This window comes from Diabrotica undecimpunctata, chromosome 1 (genome assembly GCF_040954645.1).
Source record: "Diabrotica undecimpunctata isolate CICGRU chromosome 1, icDiaUnde3, whole genome shotgun sequence".
Classification (NCBI taxonomy): Eukaryota; Metazoa; Arthropoda; class Insecta; order Coleoptera; family Chrysomelidae; genus Diabrotica; species Diabrotica undecimpunctata.
This window is the reverse complement of record NC_092803.1, coordinates 139570341-139581870: the sequence shown is the minus strand read 5'-3', so window position 1 is coordinate 139581870 and position 11530 is coordinate 139570341.

Sequence of the window (11530 nt, the reverse complement as noted above, 5' to 3'; positions counted from 1 at the left end):
ATACCAGCTAAGGGCGTTAAAATAATTTCTACGCTCTGGAGTTCTGTCCATGAAAATATGGAGAAACTACTAATGGTGTGGGTGAGAGAGAAGCGGCTTCAAGGAAGAACCTTAACACAAAGCATCATATGTGAGAAGGAACGAGCGATTTACGAAGATTTGCTGAAACAGATCCCACACACTTTAACAAATGATGAATCGGATGACTCGTTTACAGCCAGTTGGTGCTGGTTTGACAACTTAAGAAAAAGGACCGGCATTCACTCCGTAGTCAGGCATGGTGAGACAGCAAGTTCGGATGTGATAGCAGCTGAGGTTTACACCAAAACGTTTTCCGAACTGATAGAAGCCCAAGGATACATACCCCAGCACGTCTTCAACTGTGACGAGACACGACTTTTCTGGAAAAAGATGCCAAATAAAACTTACATAAGGGCAGAGGAGAAGATGATTCCAGGTCACAAACCTATGAAAGATAGATTAACTTTACTACTTTGCGCCAATGCAAGTGGCGACTATGAAATCAAACCTCTTATAGTGTACTATTCAGAAAATACTAGAGCCTTTAAGTCACATAAGATTTTAAAAGGAAAACTGCCAGTTATGTTATGCCAGGAGGACTAATATTCAAAGGCGTGGGTCACCAGGAAATTCTTTGTGGATTGGATAAACCTGGTGTTAACCCCTTCGGTTAAAAAATATCTACAGCAAAACAACCTACCCATGCAAATCCTTTTTTTCCTCGCTAATGCCCCTTCTCACCCACCAAATCTCTAAGATGATTTACTTCAAGAGTTCAAGTTTATAAAGATTCTCTACCTACCAGACAACACGACTCCTATTTTACAGCCCATGGATTAGCAAGTGATTTCTAATTTTAAGAAGTTGTATACCAAGCACATTTTTCGACGCTGCTTTGAGGTGACGAAGAACACAAACCTTACCCTTCGAGAGTTCTGGTAGGACCACTTTATTGTAGTAATATGCCTAAGAATTATTGAGCAGGCCTGACTATATGTTACAACAAGTACTTTAACCTCTGTCTGGAAGAAACTATGGCCTGAGGCTGTAGATAAAAGGGCCTGCGAAGGAACCCGAAGTGTCAGTGGAAGATAAAATTGTTTCTCTTGGAAAATCCATGGGTCTAAAGGTCGATGAAAGAGATATGAATGAACTTGTCGAGGAATACTCAGAAGTTGACAACCGAGCAGTTAGACAAACTACATTCGCACAAAAATGTGTTTTGAAAAGGAGCCAGAATTGGAAGACGTTGTCTCTACAAGATATATAAATGAGATCCTGGGAATGTGGGAGAAAGTTGCAGAGTTCGTGGATAAAAATCACTCCGAAAAACTTACAACTAAACGTGCATCGGTATTATTCAACAAAACTTGCTTAACACATTTCCGCAATATTCTGAAAGGAAAGAACAAACAAACCTTGGACAGTTCTTTTAAATGACCTGCAGATGAAAATGAGCAAAGTGTGACGAAAAAAGCGAAGGCCACTGACGAAAATTAAGCGCTTCCGTAAGCACTTCACTTTTTCTTATGTTTTTACAGAATGTTTATGTAATTTTTGTTACTTATAACTAAATGTTTCTTCTTTTAAATACATTTTAAAAGAACAACACTTAATGTTTTTAAAGTTTAAAGGTTAAAGTTTAGTTTTAATGATTTAAGTGTTAAAAACACTTAATAAAAACAAGTTACGAATTTTTTGGGGACTGGAACATATTATTGACATTTTAGTTAATTTCAATGGGGAAAATTGCTTTGACATACAAGCAAGATTACGGAACGAATTACACTCGTATGTCGAGGTACGACTGTATGCGACTTTCTTTTGCACTATAACTTTTTTTACGGGGGTATAGGTATAGATATTATTTTAGAGGAAAAAACTATTATCCTTTCTCTTCAAAATGACAAAAGTGTTTAGAAAAAATTTTCAATAAAATCCTTTATAAAAAGGTATATAAAAACCCAGTCGGGCTATGTTAAATAGACAAAACGTTTTCAGAATAAGTATTCCATCATCATCTATTTAACATAGCCAGACTGGGTTTTTAATTAAAGGCTCTCGAAAAATATTTTTGAAAAAAAAATATTTTTGTCAATAAAAGGTAAAATTTCGATGGGAGATTTAAGTTTCAACAACATTTTTGTTTGAAAACTGTATATAATTCACCCAAATGCACCCTAGTGTATAAGGACAAATCCACATCTTTCTTAAAAACGAATTCCTTTAAATTGTAGCACTTCGCGGTTTTTTCATATTTGGGGGTCCATTGATCATCTGAAATAATAAAACTCCTTAAACGTTGTAGTTCCTTTTAGCCCGATGTTTTTGAACATATTAGCTTCTGTGAAATTTGTCGATGTCGAACTTTGTCCCTTACGTCAGTATCAACTTGAATTTATTACACTTAATATTTAACATTCGTTTAAGGTTAATTTTATTTTGAGCACCTAATATAAGTGCATAACAAAAAAAATCACTGTCTCGTAATATTATCTGATAAATTAAATACATTAACTATTGATGAATAATAACAAAAAAAAATAGTGTGGACAATTAACTATTATTTTAATTAACTCCTTAGGTGTACATCTGTGATAGATTGAAAGACAGAACACCAAATAAATTTTGAAAAAAAGAGGATGTAATAGGCGAGGAAATTTTAGCGCATTCACCATTTTTTCTTAAAAAATTTCATACCTAAACTCTAATTTCACTATTTGGGAGAGTGAGTCATCGTTTGAAGGCGTGGAAGTGGGGAAAGACGTATGAAAATCCAGTGGCGTACACTTACTTTTATTTCAACGTTAATTATATTATATTGTTTAAATATTATTATTCAAAATAGGCCACAATATATTATCTGCAGGTTTTTACTGAAGTTTCCATCTCAATATCCAAAGACCGTTTTTAAAGATATAAATTATAGTTATATTTATTTTATTTGTTTATTATTATATATTTATATATTATTATATTATTTTCTTATTATACTATTATATAACTTTAAAAACGGTCTCTGTAATAGAGATCGAAACGTCAGTAAAATAAACATGTAAATAGATGTCTTGTGGCTTATTTCCAACATTCTCCCTAAAAATACAGAATGCCACAAGCAAAAAGCCACAGAAAAATAAATATTGCTATCATTTGTATATTTGAAAACGATCTCTTTATATAGGGATCGAAACGTCAGTAAATTAAACATGTTTTTAATTAAATATATTGTTACTTATTCCCAACATTATTTCTAAATATACAGAACGGCAAGCAAAAAGCCATAGAAAAATAAATATCACTTGTATATTTGAAAACGATGTCTTTATATAGAGATCGAAACATCAGTAAATTAAACCTATAAATAAATATTTTTGGCTTATTCCATACAGTCTCCCAAAAATACAGAATGCCACAAACAAAAAGCTATAAAAAACAAGTAATTTTGCAGAAAGCTTACTGGTGCCACCCGGCTGTCGCGGAAGTTACGCTAAAACGTCTTTTGACGTGACCCGCTCTTAAAGAGTTACATAATGAAATGTTTTTAAAACAAATTTTAAGACAGTTTCCACACCACCCGAGAGGAATGTCTTGTGGCGCATTATTTTTTTTTTAAATTGGTGTTCGCCAAGAGCCATATTGTCCCATTAAATAAAATAAACAAAACACTTAAACAGTATAAAACAAAACAAAATAAAATTCTTTAAAACAAAATAAAATTCTATAAAACCAAAATAAAAATAATTTTGGATGTAACAAAACATTATACTATTTTATTTAACACAAACACTATACACACTTACTATGGTCTTCTCGTTTTTTTTTGTTTTTGGTTTTTTTATGCTGATGTTCCTACTAAACTATTAGAAAATATTATTTGCTGTCTAAATCTGAAGATGCAGTGCTGCTATCGCTGTCATTATCTTCACCTGGTGTAATTATAATTGGCTCTAGTAAAATTTCGACATGAGTGTCAAGTTCCCACATACGATATTATTCTTTTATTATGTGGCCTATACATTTAGCCCATTTCTCTAGAGTTACATGGAGAATTGCTTAAATCAAAAGTTCCTTAACTACGTTTAATTTGAACGTTTTGTTATTACGTGCTACTTCTCCTTTTACTTGCGCCCATATAAGTTCAATGGGATTAAGTTCGCAAAGGTGGTAGACGCAGAAATTTGACACCATAATCTTTTGCAGTTTCATCCACAACATATTTAAGATATTCACTTTTCCTTAACCGTGCAATGTCAAGTAGTTAAATTTTGAGCATTGATTCTTCGTATGCAATCCCCTTTTCTGTAAGCCATTCTTGAATTCTCCCTTTCCGCCATGCCGTCGTCGGTAATTGTTCTAGTCTGCGGCTATGATATGGCGTATTGTCCATAACAACCACAGACCCAGATTCCAATTTTGATAAGATTCTCTTACACCAGCGCTCATATACTTCAGAAGTCATTTCTTCATGATAATCACCTGTTTTTTTCGACTCAAGTTGAAGCAAACCATCATCAAGGAACCCTGTATCACTTCCTATATGGGTGATGATTAAACGCCGTCCCTTTAATGATGGAGCTTTTAATCCAGTAGACCAGCCTTCTATAAATGCTTCGCGTTTACTTTTTACATTTAAATCTTGCCAAACTTTTCCAACTGTATGACCTTCGTTAATCTAGGTTTCATCCAAATAATATATTTTGCGTCTAGTGCTGCGAATTTTTCGTATTTCTTCTAAATATTTTCTTCTCCACAGAATAATTTCATTTTTTTCTAATAGCATACTTTTTCTGTTGCGTTTTACATATCGAAAGTTCATTTCGCGCATGGTCCTGATTAAGACCCTACGAGATATCTTGGGTAAAGCGTTTTCGAGCTCTTGAGAAATTTTTTTGAGTGTTGGAATTTCACTCCGAAAATAAAATGAATGAATTTTTCGACGTATAATATTCCTTGTCTCGTCATCCAAAACAATGCTTTTCCTACCTCTAGTTTTACCTTTTTCTTGCTTTTTATTTTCCGATGTATTTTTAAGTACACGATAAATACAGCTAACGGATACTTTTGTTAAACTGCTACAAATGTCGACCGCTTGGCTAACGTTTAATGCCATTTTTCTGCCGACAATTCCTTTATAAACGTTTCCTATCATTACCTTCTCTTCGGACGTTAACATTTTCCGTCTCTTTTACGGCTTTTCATTTTCGGAATCAACATCAGAATTTTGCTGTCTTCTCTTGGAACAACTCGGTTTTTCGTCCATTGTATTTCAATATTCTGCATATATACTATTGTAAAGTATTTTATTTATTTACGATTATTTATATTTGGTTGTGAATTCTTTAATTTATAATGTCTTGTTCTTATCTTAATTCATTAAAAGGCACAATAATTTATATCAATTTATTTAACGAATAATACACATAATTTATATAGGCGAGCGTAACAATTAAAATCGCGGCCGCGGGTCTTCAGAATTAACTGTTCCTCTTCCAAATAAAATGTCCTGTTATATACCCAGTACCGTTAGATTCGAAAAGTCGACGGCCCTCTCGACTAGACAGAGCGGCGAAATGGTCTCTCAAAACTGGTATATACATCGGCTAGTCTCCAGAAGATTCGAATTGTTGTTTTTATAACAAAGGGGGACCCATCGTGTGTCAGGTAGGCATTACCTGAATCGGATGATTCATCTTGATCCTTCGCCGAAATTTCTACAACAAAACAGAATTAGTCATAATATTTACAGTTATTTTAGGCCATGATATTTATCGTAACATTGCCCCCCTCTTAAAAGATGGTTTCTCCTAGAACCTTGTCGGGACTGGAACCGGAACTGTATGCTGGTATCGGCAACTGGACCCTCTTTTACAACTTCCAGTTGTATAAAAATGACAAGGGACGGTTTTCTCTCCGCACCAGTAACTATGCGGATTGCAACAGACTAACACCTGGACTTCGGTGTCTTTGAAGATCTCCTCCACCATATTTCGGATAACCCTCCAATCTAATTGGCGGCACTCCAACTTTGGCATGGCTAACTTTTGCACGCCAGACTCTAGTACGTGCTCTCTCAATTGAAGTAAGGCTTCCCATACATCTCGGTAGGTAGGTTGGTCACGGGCAGTGTCTTTTGTTACCAGGTAGAAAAGGCAACGTGATGCATCTTGGAGTTTCAAGGTCTTACCGGGAGCTGGCACTTGGCATTGAAGTTCTGCAACTCGACCAAACTTCCTTCGAAAGACGGATGCCAACCCTGGTGCGTCTTTGATACTGGCCGGGATGGTAAGGGCCAGCGAGTGGTCATCGGGGAGCGCGAGTAGATCTTGCTTTTCTTCAGTGGTAACACCATGTCTTGCTTTACCGGTACCTCCAAAGGCACCCATGAATTTCTCAAACGTGAGGTCAGACACATCTTGGACTTGGTTTACTTCCACTTCTTCATCTACGTCGTGGTCACCTTCGAAAGACGCCAGCCGGTTATGGTGTACTATCATCGGCTTTCCCCTCGGAATCTTGCTTATTCGGTAGATGACATCGTTGATCTTCTCCATGATGAGGTATGGACCTTCCCAAAACTGCTGCAATTTGGGAGAACAACCTTTTCGCTTCTTGGGATTATACAGCCAGACTTTGTCGTTCTTCTTAAAGCAACCCTTTTCGGCTTGTGTATCGTACCGTTTCTTCATTTGGTCGCTAGCGATCTGAAGGTGGGAACGGACCAACTCATGTACATCGTCCATTCTTCTTCGTAATTCGATCACATAATCTTCACCTGCTACATCTTCTCCAGGTCGACATCCAAACTCTAGATCACAAGGTAGTCGCATTTCGCGTCCGAATAGGACTTTGGCTGGTGTCTGGCCTGTTGATTCGTTAACAGCAGATCTGTAGGCCATTGTGAAGAACGGAAGGTATTGGTCCCAGTCTCGCTGATGATCGGACACCATCTTTGTCAAATACTTGCCAACTGTCCTATTCATTCGTTCTACCATACCATCCGATTGCGGATGATACGCGGTAGTTCTTGTTTTCTTCATGCCTAGTCTATCACATATTCCTTGGAATAGATCGCTTTCGAAGTTCCTGCCTTGGTCACTATGGATCTCCAAAGGCACTCCAAATTGGCTGATATATTCTTGGATCGTTCGAGTTGAGTCGTTCGATCCACCTGGCTATCTGACCCTCTGGATTCTTAAACTGCATCAACCACTTAAGGGCGGCATGGTCGGTTCGGATTAGAAACTTTCTGCCATAGAGGTATTGATAGAAGTGCTCTACTGATTTCACTACTGCCAGAAGTTCTCTTCTCGTGACGCAATAATTCCGTTCTGGTTTTGAAAGAACTTTACTAAAATATCCGAGGACTCGTTCCTGTCCTCCTTAAATCTGAGACAGCACTCCTCCAATTCCCACATTACTTGCATCCGTATCTAAGATGAACTCTCATTCTGGCAGTGGATACCCTAAAATTGGTGCTGTTATTAGATGCTTTTTTAAGGTCTCAAAGGCATTTTGGCAGTCTGTATTCCAGCGGTATTCTCTTGCTTCCTCTGTATATATCTGCAAACTTTTTAATAAACCTCCGGTAGTAAGTACATAGTCCAAGAAAACTTCTCACTTGATGTTTGTCAGTTGGTTTTGGCCATTCCTTAATGGAATCGATTTTTCCCTTATCCACGGCCACTCCTTCTTTACTGACTATATGACCCAGATAATTGACTTTACCTTGAAATAGCTGGCACTTCTTGGGGTTTAGCATCAATTGGGCAGCTTTAAGTCGATTAAAAACGTTTTCTAAATTCCTCAAATGATCTTCGAATGTCTCCCCCAAGACGATTATGTCATCTAAATAAACCAGGCATGTTTTCCAAGATAACCCTCTCAACACATTTTCCATAAGCCTCTCAAATGTCGCAGGAGCATTACAAAGTCCAAATGGCATAACGTTGAATTGCCACAATCCAGATCCTGTGGTGAAGGCTGTCTTTTCTTTATCTACTGGGTCCATTTCTACCTGCCAGTATCCAGACTTCAAATCTAAAGTAGAAAACAATTTACTTCCAGCCAATGTGTCCAATGTGTCATCGATCCGAGGCAGAGGATAACTATCTTTCTTGGTAACGTTGTTCAGAAAACGGTAATCCACACAGAACCTCGTCGTTCCGTCTTTCTTCTTAACCAGGACCACCGGAGAGACCCATGGGCTCGTAGAAGGTTCTATCACCCCGTCTTTCTTCATTTCCTGAACAATCGTTTCAGCTTCCTCTCTTTTCGCCTGTGGTAATCGTCGAGCTGTTTGACGAATTGGCTTAGCATTACCAGTATCAATTTTATACTTAACAACGGTAGTTTTTCCCGTCTTTCCTCCTTTCGGTACGAAAATATCACGATACTGCCGAAGAAATTCCCTTAATTTCCTTTTCTCCATCTGATTTAGAGACTGTCCTGCAACTGCAACCATTTGGTCGAATTTGTCGTTGGAATTATCAGATGTTGTCGCCTGACGGATTATGGATGTCACAGGTACACAAGTTCCTACTTTTGTCTCTTTCTTGATGGTCACTGGGTAGTTGTTGACATTGATAAGTCTCACAGGAATTTCTTTAGCCGAAGTCACCAATTCCTTTCCAATTATGATTCCACGGCCAACCTCATCGTCGTGGTTCTAAGGCTCCATCATAACAGGTGTACCTTCGTCTACAATTCCCTGTAGTCGCGCTACTATGATCGTTTCGCTGCTCGCAGGCACGACTGTATCTTCTGTAATGGCTGCTTGCACAGTGTTGTCATTATGTGGATGAAGAAATACCTCTTTGTGGCCAACTTTGATTACCTTATTCTTAAAATCCAATTGGAATCAATGCATATTCATTACGTCCATTCCTAATATAACATCCTCTTCGATGTCAGCAACTATAACAGTATGGACGAACTTTTCTGCTCCAATTCCTAATTGTATCTGGATTTCTCCATGAATGTTGGCATTTTCACCTGTAGCGGTCCGAAGTCGCAACCTCATTGGTAACAGTTTCTTTCGGCTGTTTATAACTGTCGGGCGTATAATGGTTCTGGTCGCTCCGGTATCCACCAACAACGTATGCTTATTACCATTTATGTCTCCATCTACATATACACTATCTTCACGACATTTCAAATAAGCTATTAGTATGAGAGAGTCTTTGGAAAAGTTCTGGGTCGAAGCTGCCCCCCTAAGGCTGACCCGTTCTAGTTTTCCTGATGGTGAGTTTCTTGATTTGCGTCGTACCTAGGGTGTTTACAGGAGCTTCGTACGTGTCCTATTTCGCCACAATTTCAGCATCTGATGGTCTTCGTTTTCTTATATGTCATGCTTTTCATCATATTAACGAGCTGGTCAAGTTTATCTTCATCTCCTTGCTCTTTTACAGTCCTAACTTTACTGTACCCGCCAGAGGCCTGCGTAGCTGACTCGTATTCGAGGGCGGCGGATAAGACATCAACCAGCGTCTTGTGACGAGCTAATCGCAGTGTTCTCTGCATTTCATGATCACGAAGACCATCAATAAACGTTTGAACGGCCAATTTTTCCATCATGTCTTCTGGAGCTGTTGGATAAGCGTATCGTACTAATCTGGCAATATCTACCTCGTATTCTTGAAGATCCTCATCTTTCTTCTGTTTACGATTTTTAAGCTGTGACTGATATACATGCTCCAAATGTTCGTGGCCATATCGCATATTTACCCTCTTCTTGAGTTGTTCGAAATCATCGGTCTCCTCTACGGCTATGGTCTGCAGCACATCTAAGGCATCTCCTCGAAGAGCGATAGTCAGGTTTACAGCCTTTTCTTTTTCAGACCATCCATTCGCTCTTGCCGCTGATTCGAACTGTTTCATGTAGTTGTTCCATGATGATTTTCCGTCGAAAGTTGGGACTTTAACATGAATAGAACCTCCACTTCCTTCAAATTTCAGCCGTGTCTCCAAATTACATTTCGTCTCGTCTTCTTTTATCTCCACTGTAATCGGATTGTTACCTCTCTCTGCTGTCCCTGTTTCCTCCAAACTTTGTTCTCTAATTTCGAAATCGACGAGATGACAGCATCTTCAAATATATAAGTCTCTGGATCTAGTCCTTCTTCTAGCAAAGCGTTCTTTAGTCGTTGGACTAACTCAGCCTTTTTTCCGGTAGAAGCTAATTCTCTGTCTTCGAGATGTCTTCTTAAATTAGTCACTGTCAGCTCATAAATCGTCGTCATTTTCACAATTTACAAATATCACACTTCTGCACCACTGTAAAGTCTTTTATTTATTTATAATTATTTATATTTGGTTGTGAATTCTTTAATTTATAATGTCTGGTTCTTATCTTAATTCATTAAAAGGCACAATAATTTATATCAATTTATTTAACGAATAATACACATTGTTTTACTCTAATGTAACTACTTATACGTATTTGATTAGTTTTACTTAAAAACAAATAATCAAAAACAATTTAGTACAGCTTAGAATAAATGTTTTGCGTTTTGCTTAAGACTTGTTATATTACATAAAATGTAACTTGTTTTCTCTTAACAATAAACAATTTATATATAATTTATAAAAAACGTTTTTGATTATTTATAAATTATTTTTGCTATTAATTAGGCAACCTATAATACACAGAAAGCCTGGGATCTGCTTCTAGATATCTAGGGATATTTTGATGGGAACATCTAGATATTTTTAAATATCTACAGGTCCCAGGTCAACTCAGCCTAAATAAAATGAGTACCTTGGGTAAAACCAGGAGTAATAATAGGTGCTTGAAGCGTAGCACTGGTCCTGTTACCTTCCTTGTATACCATAGGCCCAAGAGATAGCAGACTAATACATTGCTATAATCCCAAATATATAAAAATAATGCAAGTGTTGATAGTGCGGTTATAATCAGAGAAATTTATAACATAACGAAGAAGTCAAATTTTAAGTTGAAGATATTCAGGTAACAGTGGTAAAAGTTAGGATCAAGAACTATGACCTAACAATTATTGGGCTATATAGTCCCCCAAAACACAATAACAAATCTGAGAGATATACTACACTTTTAAAATTCGCGGGTGATCGGTTCATCATGGGAGGGTATTTTAACGCGAAACACACATAATGGAGTTCAAGACATAACAATAAAGGGCAAAGAATAGCTCAAAGCGATAAATGAGAATAAATGTAAAGCTATCTCAACAGGAAAGTCTACGTATTGGGCCATAGCTATAAAAATTCCCGATTTAATGGACTCTCACATCATTGAGAACGTATCGAACATCTATATTCGCTCTGTGCGTGACTGACGCGACACCTACCGCCTTCATCTGACAGTTTTGGAGTCTACCAATTTTCAGGTTAAACATATGACATTAATGACATATGTTTGACATTGTTAAATACAGGCGAAATTGACAATTATTAATAGATAACTTTTTAACTATATTTTTTCAGTTTATGTACAAAATAAATGTAGTATTAAAACCTGGGTTCCTCAAAATTC